General features: G+C 48.7%; 1 protein-coding gene and 2 long non-coding RNA genes across 3 annotated transcripts in view; all 3 read left to right on the top strand.

Moving 5' to 3' along the window:
- The window catches only part of LOC127342249 (uncharacterized), a 94,259-nt gene extending 81,340 nt beyond the window's left edge, over positions 1-12,919 (top strand). Inside the window, exon 9 of the mRNA XM_071828118.1 lies at positions 12,671-12,919. The gene's annotated coding sequence lies outside the window, so the exon portion shown is untranslated. The remainder of the gene's footprint in view (positions 1-12,670) is intronic.
- Positions 12,920-15,224: 2,305 nt separating this feature from the next.
- Positions 15,225-16,996, top strand: LOC139838476 (uncharacterized). Its single transcript, XR_011755333.1, has 2 exons — positions 15,225-15,435; positions 16,748-16,996. It is a non-coding gene; the product is annotated as an uncharacterized lncRNA (long non-coding RNA).
- Positions 16,997-19,301: 2,305 nt separating this feature from the next.
- On the top strand, positions 19,302-21,057 carry LOC139838475 (uncharacterized). Its single transcript, XR_011755332.1, has 2 exons — positions 19,302-19,512; positions 20,824-21,057. It is a non-coding gene; the product is annotated as an uncharacterized lncRNA (long non-coding RNA).
- Positions 21,058-21,785: the final 728 nt, after the last annotated feature.

Raw genomic sequence — 21,785 nt, 5'->3', positions numbered from 1 at the left:
CTCCTTTCCTTCAACCCAAAAATACTTTCTATTAAAATATTTAATCTATTCTTTCTTTTTAACAAAATGCATAGTACATATAGATACACCATTTGTTGCCTTTTTCTTTTATTGCCAAATAGCTTTAAGAAAAACCTACTATGCATTGTCATGCAAGTAGAGCACACTTTGAACTCAAAATATCATCCTCCTACTTTCAAAAACTTCAAAATATTTCTAATAAGTTTCATTCAAATTTGACCATGGGCATAGAAATTCTAATCTTCACCAAACTCAATCTTAGACCTTGCCATCATCCACACCATCACCTAGCTAATCAACTTTCTCCATTTTAGTCAATACCGTGGCTCATGTAGGAATGCACCAAAGGTGAGCCGGCCATGCCTTGCATGTATGGCACTCATACACCATGTTCCTCTCTCCATCTCTCCTCTCTTGGTCAAACCTTGGGCAGCCACTCACCTGCATTCCTACTTCTCCAACCTGGAACCATAGATAAGCCCTATACCCCTCCACCATCATGGCTCTTCTCCTCCTTCCCAATGACATTGAGTGGCATAGGCCTTGACCCAAACGTCCTAGACCTACACCCCTGCACCCTTACCCGTGTCTAGCCTCTCCCCCACGATTCCTGGAGTCCCAGGGTGCCTTTTCCCCGAGCCCCAAGGCTCCCCGTCCTCTCTCTCGACCATGCCAACCTGGTGGTCACCACTTCCTTGGGCAAGGAGGAAGCCAGCGCCCCAATGCCCAAGGCTGCGCCATGATGAAGGCCTGGCACACCTCTAACCAACGGGCATTGTCCCGAGGCGAGCCCAGCCCCACAACATCTAGCTCGTGCTCGCCAAGAACATGGTCACCCTGTGCTAGCCATGCCTGCGCGTTCCCAACCATCTTCGCCTCTCCCGTTGAATCCTTTGACATAGGCCTGCAAGGCACCGTGCTTAGACCCCAATTCAATGATCATATCTCTCCCGCGTGCCCTCTTCTTCTGTCTGGACGTATCGAACACCTTCGCGCACGCACAATCCTCACCTCGGTTCAGACAACTTAGCCCACCTCTTTCCGGGTTTTCAGCTGCACTAAAACCACCACTGGATGCCGTGCACGATACTGCAACTCAGCTGCTCGGTCGCATCCTACCTCACTTGCCCCCGACATTGTGCATCGTCGCCCTACACCGTGTCCACCGTGAGCCCGCGCCCGGCTATAAAAGGGCACCCGAGCCTTCCTATCCCCTCACACCACTCTCCTCTCCCTCACCGCAACCCCCACTCCACCCTCTCACTTCCCCAGTTCTTGCCCGAGAACGCTGCAGCGCCGCTCTGGCCGCGTGCTCGCCGGAAAAACACCACCATTGCCGGGTTCCCACGTGCATGGCGAGCAGATGGGGCTAGCCCTCGACGTCCTCTTCCCCCTCTCTCTGCACCATTCTGCTCATTGTCGCTGTGTCGTCCTAACACACCGCTTTGCATCGGCCAGGTTCGCCGAAGACCGTCGGGCCGGGAGATGATGCGAGGAGGTCACCACGGGGAGCAGCTGCCAAGGGCGCGGAGGACGTTGCCGAGCCGCACCTGGACGTGCCCCAGGACGGCCTCGGCGCGCCGCCACTCTGCCCAGCCCTCACCGTCGCCGCCCGCCGCCGGTAAGCCCTGGCCCCGTCCCCATCTTCTTTTCCGTCCGCCGCCCGCGTCGCGGCGTGGTATCGCGAGGAGGGAGATGACGTCCCGAGCGTGCGCTGCATGGCACTGGGCCACGTCGGCCATACACATGGGCCCCGCCCGGGCTCTCTCTCTCTCCCCTCCTTTTTCTTATTTTCTTCCCCACCTCCACCTGGAAACCCCCCCCTGGGCCGGCCCATTTTTTCAAATCCGCGCGGCCCAGGCACGTTCCTGCCAGATTTTAATTTTGAAAGTTCCTGTTAATTTGTGTTGAAACTAGAGAACCCAAAACGTGAATAACTCGAGTTTTACAAAACCAAATCGAGTGAAACCAATTGCATTAGTTCAAAAATTTCTTTACCTTTCCAATTCCACTGACCTTGTATTTTTAGGATTTTTGTACGATTTTTAATGTATTAAACATGATCACTGTATTCTGGTTAGTATTTCTAATTCCTAAAATTGTAGGTTTCATATTTTTGGATGAATCCAATCGTGTTAATCTTGTTTTTTTATTGCCCATCTAGGAAAAATATCATTTGTCACTGATCTTTAAAATTTATCTCTGTTCATGAGTGTATGTGTGTCACATGCATTGATAGAATTAAAATCTCTTTGACTTATTCAAATCCTTGCCATCACTCTGTTTTCAAAATATCCAAACCATGACTTGTTGCTGTAAAACAACTCCCCTGCATATTTTCATGTTTATTTTACTTGACCCTTGGTTCTTGAGCTATGTGTTGACTGTTTGCTTTATTTATTTTTGCGACGCTAGACACGAACGAGGGAGAAGTTGAAGGGGAGGATTTTAGAGAAGGTTTTGAAGAGGACCAGGGACTAACCAACCAAGGCAAGCCATCTTTTGATATCTTGCTATTTATCCTTCTTGTTGTGCTCATTGCTCCATTATATACTTGGTTCCTTGTATCATGTGTGATTTTTGGTCCTCTACTCCATGCATACTTATTCCCAAAGTATGTTCAACCCCTTGTTGATGCTTTGCATACTTGCTCCCAAGTATGTGAACCCCCTTGTTGATGTTATGCATGCTTACCCTAAGCATGTATGCCCCCTTGACCATATCCATGTTGTCATCTTCTTAGTGGTATGATGATTAACATCATGACCCCTGTTTGAATCATCTTAATTATGTTCTCCCTATACATGCTTATCCTAAGTATGTATGATCCCCTTAACACCTCAATTATCATCCCCTTAGTGGTATGATGGCTAGCATCATGTCATTGTGACTCTTAGTTCCTTCATAAAACTATAGGTTGGGAAACCCCCTTGGAAAAATACCTTGTTCAAAATAATTTTTGAAAACCTTGGGTGAGTTGGACTTACCCAAGTGTGTGTTTATGAAAGGAAAGGATCTTGGCAAAGATGGTTGGAAAGAAAATCTTGTTTTCGAAAACTTTGGCGTCTAAGTATTCACCCGTGAAAATTAACCCGCGCAACCACATTACCCTGGAGTGGGATGGGGCTTAGCTCGTAGTTTGTTCTTCTTAACATGGGACACCGCACAACTATATAAGGGTAAGGTTACCCCTGAATCCGGATTGTCGTTGGTGGAGACAATAGTATAACGGGAGGCCTTCGGGGCTGACCCGTCCGGAAGACACTATGGTTCTCCTGGCTTGGTGGTGGAGCCACGCTCAAAGTGAGGTGAGCTGCCACGGTGCCGGGGAGGTACATACTCCATAAGGTAGGATCCTATGCTAAGACGAATAGGCGAAAGGCTATGTCCGAGTTTTTGTCATGGCATAGTTGATATGCGGGGATGATGCCCACATGATGAACTCGCGGATCTTGTGGGGAAAGTGTGCAAACTATGCAGAGTCAAATCTATTCGAATAGCCGTGTCCGCGGTCATGGATGGTTGGAATGGCTGTTGCTTAGCCTAAAGAGTTTTGTTTTATGAAAGAGTTTGACAAAGGAAATGAAGGAACTTGTTTTCGGAGTACCGGGAAGGTACGGGAAAATTGTGATGACCATATGGAGATGGTCGAAAAGGAAATAAACTGGGTTACTCCCTTCCTAGTGTTTTATGTGTAGTCCCTCTTGGAGATTTTTCCTTCTATAGAAATGTCTTAGTTAAACTCCTAAGTGTCCCCTCCGACCGTGGAGTCGGGATGCTTTCTCCACCAAAGAAAACTTCTTCTCTTCCCATTTTCTTATCCACATAGAGAACCCTGACTTCTTTCTCTCCATCAATCTTTAGTTAAGTTTTGTTAGAACTTGCTTAATGGTCTTGCGAGTACAATTCCAAATGTACTCACGGCTATGTCCCGGCCTGGTTATTTACTTGGCCAGACTTGGAGGAACACGATGGATAAAGACGGAGTTGGCGACGTCTATGCGAGCTAGGAACGTCTTCCCAGTCAGTTGCCTGTAGGGTTTATGGCAGATGACTTGGGCTTCGCGCTGTTGAAGTGATGATGCTACTCTGATGTTTAGTTAGGCCCTTCGAGGCTATTATGTAAGTAATGGGCATGAGACCTTATTGTAATTTTCTTATTCCGCTTTGTAATGGATGGTGTAATTTGATATCAGTTCGGTTATGTGTTCACGACGCACTGATCATGGGATCGTGAACTGTATACATAACAGGGTATTTCGGACAGTTAGTCCCGGGTCCCCACAAAGCTGGTATCAGAGCCATCCTGACTGTAGGAGACCTTAGTTAGCATGGACGTTAGTTAGGCAAACAAATACTTGGGGAAAAACTATTTGCAAAACAAATTCTTTCTTTTGTCAGAAGCATAGCTTCTACTCCTCTCGTTTCTTCGAAACTTCTAAATTCTTATCCCTCCGCTGTATTAAAATGTTTGAAAATTCTTATTCTATCATCTCACCCACTTCAAACCTACATATTGGACGATGTCCCCGACTCAGACCCAGAGACTCGAAGATGAAGATGGATCAACATTTTAGGAAGTCTCATGTATCTGCAACGACAACTATTGAAGATTGGATGTGGATTTAGTCATGCACATAAAGATCATGTCTTTGGTTATCACCAAAGTCTGTCAAGGAGCTGACCTTGTTCCTCCGTGGACTTGCACCTTTTCGCAGTCATCTGGGATCAAGTCCTCAGTTCTTGACTAGTAACTTTTAGGCCAGCCACCATAAGTTGTCGATTTTGGGAGTACCTCAACAGCTACCCCTCTGAAGACCTCACATCCTCGGGATGGAGACCATAAGTTCTACGTAGTTTTTTTTTCATTCACCTCAACATCAATGACTCAACCCCCGGGCTGCTTCACCACCAACTGCTACAAGGATCCTTGTTGAAGCCGATGATAGCAAGATGAAGATGTCCGCTTATGTGACCAACCCCCAAACCTATAGGATGGATAGGAAAAACTCAATCGCTTCGATTGAGCTACCCCCACGAATTAGGTATCCCTAGATACTTAGAGTGCCTTGTTTGGTGTGCTGATTGTTTGTAGTACCCTAGTGTGCTGCCTTGAGTGTCTTTTATTTGTTTGTTGTGTGAATGTTTTTCTAGTCTTTCGGCCTGAAAAAGACACTTAGTGGGATAAACCAACGTAGGAAGCCTCCCTAAGATGTTTTCAACCTCACCTACCTCACCGATATTTTTGCTAACTGCTAGTTAGTATGATAGGTTAACGGAAGACTCTAACTCTAAACCCGTTAACAGTTGTTTTTCAACCCTCGGGAAAAACTAACCCAGACCTCTATCTGCACTAACTGCTTTCGAGATCCGCTGAAGCGACTCTACTACGCCAATGAAGAAGAAGCCCTACCTTCGAGAGTGACTGCACCTCTGCGAGAAGACATACTAACTTGGTCTAACCTTGGAGTATATCATACTAACCTCGAGGATAACTTCTTGAAACCACCTTCTAACACACCGCCTATCAAGCAGAAAGAACAATAGCGTCAAAGCCAAGCTACATCACATGGCTCATCAAGTGAAGCTCCCGAAGATACCTCAAGACTCAAGAAAAGGTGTAGTTTACCCGCTCACTTCTTAACTGGTATAAGTCAGCACCAACACTCAAGCTGAAGATTGTCTTCGACGAACTTTGTTGCTGCTTCATATGAATACCAACCAGGTATCTCATCAGCTTACTAACTCACCGCACGTCCCATATGGTTTAGTTAACACCGTGAGTGTCTCTTGAAGTTGTGGTCTGCACGTCACCCCTGAAGCTTCTTCAACTGAATGCGGAAGATCGACGACTTCTTCAGAAGCCCCAGACAGAACTACTAGGCCGAAGCTCTAAGTTTTTTTCCAAAAACCGGATGAAAAATCTTAAGGGTGGAAGACTTCGTCTTCCACTAAAAGTTGGAGCTAACCCTAAAATCTTAAAACTTTCTAAAACACCGTTGGAAACATGGGACTACACTAACCCCTCTTGAAGCCGTGGACTACACAACGTCCTATGAAGATGTTTGCCTCAAGACGAGAGATCAATGACTTCTTCCAAAAGCGCTCGACAAGACCCATGGCCGAAGCTTAAAGTTTTAACCCCCTCCCCGATGAACAGTTTTAAGGGTGGAAGACTTCATCTTCCACTAAAAATCTAAGCTAACTCTAAAAAGTTTTCAACCCTGCTAAAGCACCGTTGGAGTATACTAACTCTCCGAGAAATCATGAACCCCCGCTAGGATCGTTAAGAAGCTACAGATTCAACACCTGCATGGAGTAGTCAACCTTCTCATGGAGTTTTTCCCTCGGCCAGAAGTTACCATGTCTCCCAGAAGATGAAGCAACGACCTTCTCAACAACGGCACATCTACAGAAGAATGGAGTCTAACTGTAGTAAACTTTACAACCCCTCTAGTTCTACGCTTAGTAATCTCGGGACGAGATTATTTTAAGGGTGGAAGATCTGTAACACCCCAACTTTTGCAACCATGTTTAATTGTCCTTAGTGCAAAAATCAGGGGGAACAAAAACTTTTTCTATAAGCTAATTAGATGAATTGTCTTGATCTGTTTGCTGTAATGAGTTGCTTTGATCTGTTGGTAGATGAATTGCCTTGATCTGCTTGTTGAGTTTTGTCTTGAGCTACCCCAAAGAACAACACCTCTAGAGGTAAAACCAAAAACTCACCTAATAAAACCCATGTGTGGCCTAGAAAAAGTTGTTTTCCTTTTTAAATACCTCAAACCCTCCCTACTCATGACAACATGAGTAAGCCTACTTAAAATCCCTCTTTATGGTATAATCTTGCTCAACTCATCCTTAGTTCAAGACTAGGGATCATCTACACCCTTAATGCATCCTTCTCTCTTATCCTAGTCAAAAACCCTAGGACCTCACAAATTTGGCTAAGTCCTAAAACTGTTATCAGGTTCCATTTTGGTACCCCTGGATTAAGCTACCCCTTGCCATATAAGGTAATACACTTGGTCCTAGACCTAACTTATCATGAGCACTTCCCAACCACGTCATTGCCTTGAACCAAATCTTTCTTATACCCACTTATCCTTGATGATTTTGAAGCCAAGTCAATAAGATGTTTTGGCAGGCTTATAATGTTCCAACTTTGGCAGTTGTTTCTTAAGCACCCCCAACTGTTATTGGCAACCTCAATGCATGGATCTCATCTATGCAACACCCTCTACAACTTCCACGTCTTGCATGTCCCATTCTACCATCACAATTCTGATATTCACTTGATCTTGTAACCTATCCAATGTTTCAGCTCTAGATCACTTCCTTCACTTCTACCCCTTGTTTTTCTTTACTCCAAGCTTAATCTCCACAAAGACCAAGAGTGAAGATGGAAGCTACATTATGTAGCCACTCTCTACTCTTGAGATCACTTCTCCCAAAATATTTTATTTTCCAAAAATCCTATTTAAGATTCTTCTCTAAATCTCACTACAAAACTAATCCTAGTTTTATCATAGCTTTCAAACCTTTAAAATAGGAAATGTGGATGGTGTCTTGTATCATCTCCTTTCCTTCAACCCAAAAATACTTTCCATTAAAATATTTAATCTATTCTTTCTTTTTAACAAAATACATAGTACATATAGATAGATACACCATTTGTTGCCTTTTTCTTTTATTGCCAAATAGCTTTAAGAAAAACCTACTATGCATTGTCATGCAAGTAGAGCACACTTTGAACTCAAAATATCATCCTCCTACTTTCAAAAACTTCAAAATATTTCTAATAAGTTTCATTCAAATTTGACCATGGGCATAGAAATTCTAATCTTCACCAAACTCAATCTTAGACCTTGCCATCATCCACACCATCACCTAGCTAATCAACTTTCTCCATTTTAGTCAATACCGTGGCTCATGTAGGAATGCACCAAAGGTGAGCCGGCCATGCCTTGCATGTATGGCACTCATACACCATGTTCCTCTCTCCATCTCTCCTCTCTTGGTTAAACCTTGGGAAGCCACTCTCCTGCATCCCTACTTCTCCAACCTGCAACCATAGATAAGCCCTATACCCTTCCACCAGCATGGCTCTTCTCCTCCTTCCCAATGACATTGAGTGGCATAGGCCTTGACCCAAACGTCCTAGACCTACACCCCTGCACCCTTACCCGTGTCTAGCCTCTCTCCCACGATTCCTGGAGTCCCTGGGTGCCTTTTCCCCGAGCCCCAGGCTCCCCGTCCTCTCTCTCGACCATGCCAACCTGGTGGTCACCACTTCCTTGGGCAAGGAGGAAGCCAACGCCCCAATGCCCAAGGCTGCGCCATGATGAAGCCCTGGCACACCTCTAACCAACGGGCATGGTCCCGATGCGAGCCCAGCCCCACAACATCTAGCTCGTGCTCGCCAAGAACATGGTCACCCTGTGCTAGCCATGCCTGCGCGTTCCCAACCATCTTCGCCTCTCCCGTTGGACCCTTTGACATAGGCCTGCAAGGCACCGTGCTTAGACCCCAATTCGATGATCATATCTCTCCCGCGTGCCCTCTTCTTCTGTCTGGACGTATCGAACACCTTCGCGCACGCGCAATCCTCACCTCGGTTCAGACAACTTAGCCCACCTCTTTCCGGGTTTTCAGCTGCACTAAAACCACCACTGGATGCCGTGCATGATACTGCAACTCGGCTGCTCGGTCGCATCCTACCTCACTTGCCCCCGACCTTGTGCATCGTCGCCCTACACCGTGTCCACCGTGAGCCCGCGCCCGGCTATAAAAGGGCACCCGAGCCTTCCTATCCCCTCACACCACTCTCCTCTCCCTCACCGCAACCCCCACTCCACCCTCTCACTTCCCCAGTTCTTGCCCGAGAACGCTGCAGCGCCGCTCTGGCCGCGTGCTCGCCGGAAAAACACCACCATTGCCGGGGTTCCCACGTGCATGGTGAGCAGATGGGGCTAGCCCTCGACGTCCTCTGCCCCCTCTCTCTGCACCATTCTGCTCACTGTCGCTGTGTCGTCCTAACACACCGCTTTGCGTCGCCCAGGTTCGCCGGATACCGTCGGGCTGGGAGATGATGCGAGGAGGTCACCACGGGGAGCAGCTGCCAAGGGCGCGGAGGACGTTGCCGAGCCGCACCTGGACGTGCCCCTGGACGGCCTCGGCGCGCCGCCACTCCGCCCAGCCCTCACCGTCGCCGCCCGCCGCCGGTAAGCCCTGGCCCAGTCCCCATCTTCTTTTCTGTTCGCCGCCCGCGTCGCGGCGTGGTATCGCAAGGAGGGAGACGACGTCCCGAGCGTGCGCTGCATGGCACTAGGCCATGTCGGCCATACACATGGGCCCCGCCCGGGCTCTCTCTCTCTCCCCTCCTTTTTCTTATTTTCTTCCCCACCTCCACCTGGAAACCCCCCCCCCCTGTAACGACCCGGAAAAACCCAATATTAGATTTTTCACCGCTGCTTGTTTTTCCGTGTCGTTCCAAGTCATCATGGCATCATGCATATTTTTTAGCATCACAAAATTATTTTATTAAAACAATATTTTGTTGCCAAAATTATTCCCTCTTTACCCCCAAACTAAAACTATATTTTTCTGGTATTTTTGTGATCCTAAAACTATTTTTAAATGGCTTTAAAGCAACCAGGGAAAAAAAACAGAAAACAGTTTTTAAGAATAAAAAAAAGGGGGAGACAAGCTCCCAACCGGCCAGGCCCAGGAAGGCCCAGCCGGCGCCCCAGATCCGGCCCACCCCAACCCGCCAGCCAAACCCTAGCTAACCAACCGGCCTCCCCTGGCCATCTTTCATTCCCACCCCCGCCGCCGGCCATCTTCCAAACACCCCCTCCACTTTTCGTTTTTCGCGAACAACCTCTCCCACCTCTCAGCTCGCTCTTCTCCCCGACGCCAGGAGACGCGGTTCCCCTCGTTCGAGCTCGAGCCCGCGTCCCGCTCGCTCGCCTCTGCCGCCTTCCGCCACGGGCTCCTCCTTGCGCGCCGCCCTCGCCCAGCTCTCCCTTGCTCCGGCCACCGCCTCCTGCGCAAGCTAGCACCGCGCCTCTGCTCGCCTCGCCACCAGACGCCGTCAGCGCGCCCACGACCCCACCGCGTGTGGCCCCGCCTCTCCTTGCTCTGCAGCGCGCAGCGCTGCGAGCCCGCCGTCCGCCGCCCCTAGCCGCGGTTGCGCGAGCCAGCGAGATCCTCCCCGTCGTCTGCTCTTGTTCCCGATGTCGCCTGCCTCGCGCATCTCCTCCAGCCCGGCCGTCGCCTTGCCCCCCTACAGCAGCACTCCGCTCAGGTCCCCGCGCCCGTCTCCTCATCCTCGAACCCGACCGGCCTCTGCTCCCGCACCGCTGCTCGGCCTTCTCTGCGTCCAGCTCAAGGCCTCCAATTTCTGCTGCCTGAGGATGGGCATATCTGTGTGGTTGCATGTCAACTGTTTGACGAAATTTCTACTCGAGATGCTCCTACGTTGTTTTGCTTCCCAAACTCAAACGTTGATCTGTGGCTGCAGCTACTCGTTTTCCGGTGTGGTCCGTTGGTGTGGTGGTGCTCCTGTTGATGTTGCTGTGATACGGTGCTGCGACCATGTGCACATGGTGGTGCTACCCGAAGTGGCTCAAATGTTCTTCGAGTTCCTCACGGCGAAACCAAGTGCGCCGTTGTCGACACACCCAAGTTCCACTTCGAACCGAAGACCGTCGCGCCAAGTTCGCCATCAACCTCCGAAGCCGAAGACCGCAAGTTCTCCTTCACGGATCCAAGGGCCGAGACCCCGCTTCATGTTCTTCCTCTCCGAACCCGAATCCGGCGAACCCCTTTGTTCCGATACCGTGAGACTTCGACCCTAAGCCAACCTATTTTATAAATGTCCTATCTATAACTTGTTGCATTCATCATAGCATCATGTGTTGCATCGCATCGCATATCATGGGGTTGTTTGGGTTGATAGCGATTCACCTAATAATTAAATATGGAATTGTGCGGGATTGTTTATCTATGTCCCGGTTCCATTTAATTTTGTGTAGCGCACCTATGCTTTGTCTTGCCATGCTTAACAACATTTAATATGCGGGGTAGAAAAATAACTCGAACCTAATAATTGCTTGTTCGGATTCCGATTCCGCTTAAATTGGATAAGTTGCATCGCCGCATCATGTTTGCCATGCCATGCATATCATATCATGTTCATGCTGATTCTTTTGCCGTAGAAGTAAGATGTGCATCCGTTGGTTGTTGTAGCATTTTGCTTCTTCCCGGATAGGATCACGAAGTGGTGCGGTGAGATACGACAAGTCCTCCGGATGTCCCTCGGCAAGCTTTAACAGGCAAGCATTTCCCCTATACTCCTGCCCCTGTAGGAGTCGCTCACCTATTTTATTTTGCCTTCTCCCTCATGCTATCCTTAAGTTGCGTTCTTGTCACGTGTCCTTTCCACTGGTTACCTCAAGCAGCCCATATTGCCACCCTCACCTCCCATGGCTATTGTTTGGTTATCGAGTCTGCCTTGCGAGTCGTAGTGCATGCTAGTGCTGTTTTATCTCGTTATCGTTATTGTTATCTTATCGGGTTATATGTTGGGAAGAATCATGGTTACTTTAGTTGTTGACATTTGTTTAGTGGAGGCATCGGTGGGTCAGCTGCTCGTTTTGTGACGGCTCACTTGTGTTTCCTAAATAATTTAGGACCCGAGTTCTTGTTATCTGTTCCGAGACTGAGCGCTCTAACCACACGTGGGTATGCTTACCGGGTCTCCCCTCGACCACTGCCGGAATCTACAGCTTTGTCCAGTGGCCACAACTAGTTTGGATGTTTGTTTTGTTTTTCCCGGGCGTGCAAGCTTGTTTCTTTGTGGTCAGATGATATGATGTTACTCTTGGGGAAGCCGTGTTGCCTTGTAACCCCGTTGTCTCTTGCACGCTCGTAGGATGCGGTACGTATTGCTGAAGATGGATTCACCCTGCGGGCACTGTTTCCATCCGAAAGCTGTAGACGCAAACAGCTAAGTCCGCGTCGGAGTTTCGATCGGGCTCCGAAACGGGTTAACTTAGTTAGGTGGCTTCCTGGACATTGTTGTAGTGAAGGAGAGTGCGTGTCGTGATATCCACCTGTCGTAAGTGGGTTGATCGTGCGTGTGGGCACATTTGGGCACCCCTGCAGGGTTACAATCTTATCGATAAGCCGCGTCCGCGGTTATGGACGACTTGGAGCTGTATGACTCGACCATAGACAACTTACACATGTTGTTTCAATCATAATAACTTGTGTAGTAAGTTAGCACGACTTCAATAATAAATGGTTAAAACTTGATAACCGTGTGAGTGCCTTTGTAAGTACCTCCTGGCGAGGGGGGAACACATCGGTTGGGTTATGTTTGCAGAGTATAGAACTGTTAGTTTATGCGCTCTCTCACCTTCTCTGATTAGACGAATGTTGTAGAGTGTCTCTATAGGTTTTAGTGCTTTCGCGTTGCCGCTTAACCCCACCATATCGCCTATGACGTTCCTCTTGCGTCCTCTAAGTCCCCTGCATGCCTCAAGTACAAAGGACGACTGGTTGACGAATGCTTATACGTCTTGAAGTCTTGTTAAGTACGAACCCGTACTTATTGCTGCTTCTACGGGACATAACCGGGCAGGTATGAAGATATGTTCGATGAAGACGACGTTAGCAAGGTTACCCTTCCGGCTTGGCCTGGGCAGGGTTATGGATGCCACTGGTTATCTTCAGGACTCTTAGTCCAATTTGTATCTTGTCCGTACTCGGACGTATTCGATCTTCTGTATGATTTAGATCTTTGTATTGTATATTTGTATCTTGACTCGTTGGAGTCGTTGTTGTAATATATGTATCTTGTGGGCTCTATTGTAAACCTGTTGTAATGTTACTACTCGTGGTAATTCCTCTGGCATCACGTGTGCTTTGTCGCGCACGTCGTGTCGGAGGGCGTGTCAGAATCGATATCGTGCGGATTTCGGCGGGTTCGCTGGGATCCTCATGGTACCGGTTCCGGGGCATCACAAGTTGGTATCAGAGCCTCAGGTTGACGGTACCCCACTAGTCCAGCCTGTAGGATAACCTTGCCAAACGAACGTTGTTGTGTCTAGTGTCAAAAACTATTTTCTAAAATTCGCTGGATATATCTGATTAGTTCTGATTTTTCTCCTTATATATATTCTTTCTCCTCTTACCTATGCGAGTTTTGAGTCTTCTCTCTTATCTAAGTTTTTCCGAGTCTTAGGTTCCGACGCGGGTTGGACGATCTTTGCCTCACCTAATAGGTTCGATCTTCGGAGGATTTCAACTGAAGCGCATCATCATCAACGGAACAACGACTTCTTGTTAGTGGTGTCGCCCGATCAGCATGGAGCAAGAATTCTTGTTAGTGGTGTCGAGGAGATCGATACGTCGCCAGAAGATCCGGTAGTTCACCTCTCTCCCCCTTAGGTTGACGTGGAACCTCGGGGCGAGGTTCCTTGTTAGTGGTGTCGTTTGTAACGACCCGGAAAAACCCAATATTAGATTTTTCACCGCTGCTTGTTTTTCCGTGTCGTTCCAAGTCATCATGGCATCATGCATATTTTTTAGCATCACAAAATTATTTTATTAAAACAATATTTTGTTGCCAAAATTATTCCCTCTTTACCCCCAAACTAAAACTATATTTTTCTGGTATTTTTGTGATCCTAAAACTATTTTTAAAATGGCTTTAAAGCAACCAGGGAAAAAAAACAGAAAACAGTTTTAAAGAATAAAAAAAAGGGGGAGACAAGCTCCCAACCGGCCAGGCCCAGGAAGGCCCAGCCGGCGCCCCAGATCCGGCCCACCCCAACCCGCCAGCCAAACCCTAGCTAACCAACCGGCCTCCCCTGGCCATCTTTCATTCCCACCCCCGCCGCCGGCCATCTTCCAAACACCCCCTCCACTTTTCGTTTTTCGCGAACAACCCCTCCCACCTCTCAGCTCGCTCTTCTCCCCGACGCCAGGAGACGCGGTTCCCCTCGTTCGAGCTCGAGCCCGCGTCCCGCTCGCTCGCCTCTGCCGCCTTCCGCCACGGGCTCCTCCTTGCGCGCCGCCCTCGCCAAGCTCTCCCTTGCTCCGGCCACCGCCTCCTGCGCAAGCTAGCACCGCGCCTCTGCTCGCCTCGCCACCAGACGCCGTCAGCGCGCCCACGACCCCACCGCGCGTGGCCCCGCCTCTCCTTGCTCTGCAGCGCGCAGCGCTGCGAGCCCGCCGTCCGCCGCCCCTAGCCGCAGTTGCGCGAGCCAGCGAGATCCTACCCGTCGTCTGCTCTTGTTCCCGATGTCGCCTGCCTCGCGCATCTCCTCCAGCCCGGCCGTCGCCTTGCCCCCCTGCAGCAGCACTCCGCTCAGGTCCCCGCGCCCGTCTCCTCGTCCTCGAACCCGACCGGCCTCTGCTCCCGCACCGCTGCTCGGCCTTCTCTGCGTCCAGCGCAAGGCCTCCAATTTCTGCTGCCTGAGGATGGGCATATCTGTGTGGTTGCATGTCAACTGTTTGACCAAATTTCTACTCGAGATGCTCCTACGTTGTTTTGCTTCCCAAACTCAAACGTTGATCTGTGGCTGCAGCTACTCTTTTTCCGGTGTGGTCCGTTGGTGTGGTGGTGCTCCTGTTGATGTTGCTGTGATACGGTGCTGCGACCATGTGCACATGGTGGTGCTACCCGAAGTGGCTCAAATGTTCTTCGAGTTCCTCACGGCGAAACCAAGTGCGCCGTTGTCGACACACCCAAGTTCCACTTCGAACCGGAGACCGTCGCGCCAAGTTCGCCATCAACCTCCGAAGCCAAAGACCGCAAGTTCTCCTTCACGGATCCAAGGGCCGAGACCCCGCTTCATGTTCTTCCTCTCCGAACCCGAATCCGGCGAACCCCTTTGTTCCGATACCGTGAGACTTCGACCCTAAGCCAACCTATTTTATAAATGTCCTATCTATAACTTGTTGCATTCATCATAGCATCATGTGTTGCATCGCATCGCATATCATGGGGTTGTTTGGGTTGATAGCGATTCACCTAATAATTAAATATGGAATTGTGCGGGATTGTTTATCTATGTCCCGGTTCCATTTAATTTTGTGTAGCGCACCTATGCTTTGTCTTGCCATGCTTAACAACATTTAATATGCGGGGTAGAAAAATAACTCGAACCTAATAATTGCTTGTTCGGATTCCGATTCCGCTTAAATTGGATAAGTTGCATCGCCGCATCATGTTTGCCATGCCATGCATATCATATCATGTTCATGCTGATTCTTTTGCCGTAGAAGTAAGATGTGCATCCGTTGGTTGTTGTAGCATTTTGCTTCTTCCCGGATAGGATCACGAAGTGGTGCGGTGAGATACGACAAGTCCTCCGGATGTCCCTCGGCAAGCTTTAACAGGCAAGCATTTCCCCTATACTCCTGCCCCTGTAGGAGTCGCTCACCTATTTTATTTTGCCTTCTCCCTCATGCTATCCTTAAGTTGCGTTCTTGTCACGTGTCCTTTCCACTGGTTACCTCAAGCAGCCTATATTGCCACCCTCACCTCCCACGGCTATTGTTTGGTTATCGAGTCTGCCTTGCGAGTCGTAGTGCATGCTAGTGCTGTTTTATCTCGTTATCGTTATTGTTATCTTATCGGGTTATATGTTGGGAAGAATCATGGTTACTTTAGTTGTTGACATTTGTTTAGTGGAGGCATCGGTGGGTCAGCTGCTCGTTTTGTGACGGCTCACTTGTGTTTCCTAAATAATTTAGGACCCGAGTTCTTGTTATCTGTTCCGAGACTGAGCGCTCTAACCACACGTGGGTATGCTTACCGGGTCTCCCCTCGACCACTGCCGGAATCTACAGCTTTGTTCCAGTGGCCACAACTAGTTTGGATGTTTGTTTTGTTTTTCCCGGGCGTGCAAGCTTGTTTCTTTGTGGTCAGATGATATGATGTTACTCTTGGGGAAGCCGTGTTGCCTTGTAACCCCGTTGTCTCTTGCACGCTCGTAGGATGCGGTACGTATTGCTGAAGATGGATTCACCCTGCGGGCACTGTTTCCATCCGAAAGCCGTAGACGCAAACAGCTAAGTCCGCGTCGGAGTTTCGATCGGGCTCCGAAACGGGTTAACTTAGTTAGGTGGCTTCCTGGACATTGTTGTAGTGAAGGAGAGTGCGTGTCGTGATATCCACCTGTCGTAAGTGGGTTGATCGTGCGTGTGGGCACATTTGGGCACCCCTGCAGGGTTACAATCTTATCGATAAGCCGCGTCCGCGGTTATGGACGACTTGGAGCTGTATGACTCGACCATAGACAACTTACACATGTTGTTTCAATCATAATAACTTGTGTAGTAAGTTAGCACGACTTCAATAATAAATGGTTAAAACTTGATAACCGTGTGAGTGCCTTTGTAAGTACCTCCTGGCGAGGGGGGAACACATCGGTTGGGTTATGTTTGCAGAGTATAGAACTGTTAGTTTATGCGCTCTCTCACCTTCTCTGATTAGACGAATGTTGTAGAGTGTCTCTATAGGTTTTTAGTGCTTTCGCGTTGCCGCTTAACCCCACCATATCGCCTATGATGTTCCTCTTGCGTCCTCTAAGTCCCCTGCGTGCCTCAAGTACAAAGGACGACTGGTTGACGAATGCTTATACATCTTGAAGTCTTGTTAAGTACGAACCCGTACTTATTGCTGCTTCTACGGGACATAACCGGGCAGGTATGAAGATATGTTCGATGAAGACGACGTTAGCAAGGTTACCCTTCCGGCTTGGCCTGGGCAGGGTTATGGACGCCACTGGTTATCTTCAGGACTCTTAGTCCAATTTGTATCTTGTCCGTACTCGGACGTATTCGATCTTCTGTATGATTTAGATCTTTGTATTGTATATTTGTATCTTGACTCGTTGGAGTCGTTGTTGTAATATATGTATCTTGTGGGCTCTATTGTAAACCTGTTGTAATGTTACTACTCGTGGTAATTCCTCTGGCATCACGTGTGCTTTGTCGCGCACGTCGTGTCGGAGGGCGTGTCGGAATCGATATCGTGCGGATTTCGGCGGGTTCGCTGGGATCCTCATGGTACCGGTTCCGGGGCGTCACAAGTTGGTATCAGAGCCTCAGGTTGACGGTACCCCACTAGTCCAGCCTGTAGGATAACCTTGCCAAACGAACGTTGTTGTGTCTAGTGTCAAAAACTATTTTCTAAAATTCGCTGGATATATCTGATTAGTTCTGATTTTTCTCCTTATATATATTCTTTCTCCTCTTACCTATGCGAGTTTTGAGTCTTCTCTCTTATCTAAGTTTTTCCGAGTCTTAGGTTCCGACGCGGGTTGGACGATCTTTGCCTCACCTAATAGGTTCGATCTTCGGAGGATTTCAACTGAAGCGCATCATCATCAACGGAACAACGACTTCTTGTTAGTGGTGTCGCCCGATCAGCATGGAGCAAGAATTCTTGTTAGTGGTGTCGAGGAGATCGATACGTCGCCAGAAGATCCGGTAGTTCACCTCTCTCCCCCTTAGGTTGACGTGGAACCTCGGGGCGAGGTTCCTTGTTAGTGGTGTCGTTTGTAACGACCCGGAAAAACCCAATATTAGATTTTTCACCGCTGCTTGTTTTTCCGTGTCGTTCCAAGTCATCATGGCATCATGCATATTTTTTAGCATCACAAAATTATTTTATTAAAACAATATTTTGTTGCCAAAATTATTCCCTCTTTACCCCCAAACTAAAACTATATTTTTCTGGTATTTTTGTGATACTAAAACTATTTTTAAAATGGCTTTAAAGCAACCAGGGAAAAAAAACAGAAAACAGTTTTAAAGAATAAAAAAAAGGGGGAGACAAGCTCCCAACCGGCCAGGCCCAGGAAGGCCCAGCCGGCACCCCAGATCCGGCCCACCCCAACCCGCCAGCCAAACCCTAGCTAACCAACTGGCCTCCCCTGGCCATCTTTCATTCCCACCCCCGCCGCCGGCCATCTTCCAAACACCCCCTCCACTTTTCGTTTTTCGCGAACAACCCCTCCCACCTCTCAGCTCGCTCTTCTCCCCGACGCCAGGAGACGCGGTTCCCCTCGTTCGAGCTCGAGCCCGCGTCCCGCTCGCTCGCCTCTGCCGCCTTCCGCCACGGGCTCCTCCTTGCGCGCCGCCCTCGCCCAGCTCTCCCTTGCTCCGGCCACCGCCTCCTGCGCAAGCTAGCACCGCGCCTCTGCTTGCCTCGCCACCAGACGCCGTCAGCGCGCCCACGACCCCACCGCGCGTGGCCCCGCCTCTCCTTGCTCTGCAGCGCGTAGCGCTGCGAGCCCGCCGTCCGCCGCCCCTAGCCGCGGTTGCGCGAGCCAGCGAGATCCTCCCCGTCGTCTGCTCTTGTTCCCGATGTCGCCTGCCTCGCGCATCTCCTCCAGCCCGGCCGTCGCCTTGCCCCCCTGCAGCAGCACTCCGCTCAGGTCCCCGCGCCCGTCTCCTCGTCCTCGAACCCGACCGGCCTCTGCTCCCGCACCGCTGCTCGGCCTTCTCTGCGTCCAGCTCAAGGCCTCCAATTTCTGCTGCCTGAGGATGGGCATATCTGTGTGGTTGCATGTCAACTGTTTGACGAAATTTCTACTCGAGATGCTCCTACGTTGTTTTGCTTCCCAAACTCAAACGTTGATCTGTGGCTGCAGCTACTCGTTTTCCGGTGTGGTCCGTTGGTGTGGTGGTGCTCCTGTTGATGTTGCTGTGATACGGTGCTGCGACCATGTGCACATGGTGGTGCTACCCGAAGTGGCTCAAATGTTCTTCGAGTTCCTCACGGCGAAACCAAGTGCGCCGTTGTCGACACACCCAAGTTCCACTTCGAACCGGAGACCGTCGCGCCAAGTTCGCCATCAACCTCCGAAGCCGAAGACCGCAAGTTCTCCTTCACGGATCCAAGGGCCGAGACCCCGCTTCATGTTCTTCCTCTCCGAACCCGAATCCGGCGAACCCCTTTGTTCCGATACCGTGAGACTTCGACCCTAAGCCAACCTATTTTATAAATGTCCTATCTATAACTTGTTGCATTCATCATAGCATCATGTGTTGCATCGCATCGCATATCATGGGGTTGTTTGGGTTGATAGCGATTCACCTAATAATTAAATATGGAATTGTGCGGGATTGTTTATCTATGTCCCGGTTCCATTTAATTTTGTGTAGCGCACCTATGCTTTGTCTTGCCATGCTTAACAACATTTAATATGCGGGGTAGAAAAATAACTCGAACCTAATAATTGCTTGTTCGGATTCCGATTCCGCTTAAATTGGATAAGTTGCATCGCCGCATCATGTTTGCCATGCCATGCATATCATATCATGTTCATGCTGATTCTTTTGCCGTAGAAGTAAGATGTGCATCCGTTGGTTGTTGTAGCATTTTGCTTCTTCCCGGATAGGATCACGAAGTGGTGCGGTGAGATACGACAAGTCCTCCGGATGTCCCTCGGCAAGCTTTAACAGGCAAGCATTTCCCCTATACTCCTGCCCCTGTAGGAGTCGCTCACCTATTTTATTTTGCCTTCTCCCTCATGCTATCCTTAAGTTGCGTTCTTGTCACGTGTCCTTTCCACTGGTTACCTCAAGCAGCCCATATTGCCACCCTCACCTCCCACGGCTATTGTTTGGTTATCGAGTCTGCCTTGCGAGTCGTAGTGCATGCTAGTGCTGTTTTATCTCGTTATCGTTATTGTTATCTTATCGGGTTATATGTTGGGAAGAATCATGGTTACTTTAGTTGTTGACATTTGTTTAGTGGAGGCATCGGTGGGTCAGCTGCTCGTTTTGTGACGGCTCACTTGTGTTTCCTAAATAATTTAGGACCCGAGTTCTTGTTATCTGTTCCGAGACTGAGCGCTCTAACCACACGTGGGTATGCTTACCGGGTCTCCCCTCGACCACTGCCGGAATCTACAGCTTTGTCCAGTGGCCACAACTAGTTTGGATGTTTGTTTTGTTTTTCCCGGGCGTGCAAGCTTGTTTCTTTGTGGTCAGATGATATGATGTTACTCTTGGGGAAGCCGTGTTGCCTTGTAACCCCGTTGTCTCTTGCACGCTCGTAGGATGCGGTACGTATTGCTGAAGATGGATTCACCCTGCGGGCACTGTTTCCATCCGAAAGCCGTAGACGCAAACAGCTAAGTCCGCGTCGGAGTTTCGATCGGGCTCCGAAACGGGTTAACTTAGTTAGGTGGCTTCCTGGACATTGTTGTAGTGAAGGAGAGTGCGTGTCGTGATATCCACCTGTCGTAAGTGGGTTGATCGTGCGTGTGGGCACATTTGGGCACCCCTGCAGGGTTACAATCTTATCGATAAGCCGCGTCCGCGGTTATGGACGACTTGGAGCTGTATGACTCGACCATAGACAACTTACACATGTTGTTTCAATCATAATAACTTGTGTAGTAAGTTAGCACGACTTCAATAATAAATGATTAAAACTTGATAACCGTGTGAGTGCCTTTGTAAGTACCTCCTGGCGAGGGGGGAACACATCGGTTGGGTTATGTTTGCAGAGTATAGAACTGTTAGTTTATGCGCTCTCTCACCTTCTCTGATTAGACGAATGTTGTAGAGTGTCTCTATAGGTTTTTAGTGCTTTCGCGTTGCCGCTTAACCCCACCATATCGCCTATGACGTTCCTCTTGCGTCCTCTAAGTCCCCTGCGTGCCTCAAGTACAAAGGACGACTGGTTGACGAATGCTTATACGTCTTGAAGTCTTGTTAAGTACGAACCCGTACTTATTGCTGCTTCTACGGGACATAACCGGGCAGGTATGAAGATATGTTCGATGAAGACGACGTTAGCAAGGTTACCCTTCCGGCTTGGCCTGGGCAGGGTTATGGACGCCACTGGTTATCTTCAGGACTCTTAGTCCAATTTGTATCTTGTCCGTACTCGGACGTATTCGATCTTCTGTATGATTTGGATCTTTGTATTGTATATTTGTATCTTGACTCGTTGGAGTCGTTGTTGTAATATATGTATCTTGTGGGCTCTATTGTAAACCTGTTGTAATGTTACTACTCGTGGTAATTCCTCTGGCATCACGTGTGCTTTGTCGCGCACGTCGTGTCGGAGGGCGTGTCGGAATCGATATCGTGCGGATTTCGGCGGGTTCGCTGGGATCCTCATGGTACCGGTTCCGGGGCGTCACACCCCCCCCGGGCTGGCCCATTTTTTTCAAATCCGCGCGGCCCAGGCACGTTCCTGCCAGATTTTAATTTTGAAAGTTCCTGTTAATTTGTGTTGAAACCAGAGAACCCAAAACGTGAATAACTCGAGGTTTACAAAACCAAATCGAGTGAAACCAATTGCATTAGTTCAAAAATTTCTTTACCTTTCCAATGCCACTGACCTTGTATTTTTAGGATTTTTGTACGATTTTTAATGTATTAAACATGATCACTGTATTCTGGTTAGTATTTCTAATTCCTAAAATTGTAGGTTTCATATTTTTGGATGAATCCAATCGTATTAATCTTGTTTTTTTATTGCCCATCTAGGAAAAATATCATTTGTCACTGATCTTTAAAATTTATCTCTGTTCATGAGTGTATGTGTGTCACATGCATTGATAGAATTAAAATCTCTTTGACTTATTCAAATCCTTGCCATCACTCTGTTTTCAAAATATCCAAACCATGACTTGTTGCTGTAAAACAACTCCCCTGCATATTTTCATGTTTATTTTACTTGACCCTTGGTTCTTGAGCTATGTGTTGCCTGTTTGCTT

The sequence above is a fragment of the Lolium perenne genome, chromosome 3 (assembly GCF_019359855.2).
Source record: "Lolium perenne isolate Kyuss_39 chromosome 3, Kyuss_2.0, whole genome shotgun sequence".
NCBI classification, from domain to species: domain Eukaryota; kingdom Viridiplantae; phylum Streptophyta; class Magnoliopsida; order Poales; family Poaceae; genus Lolium; species Lolium perenne.
The sequence above is the reverse complement of the archived record's forward strand: the minus strand, read 5'-3'. Positions and strand labels throughout refer to the sequence as shown.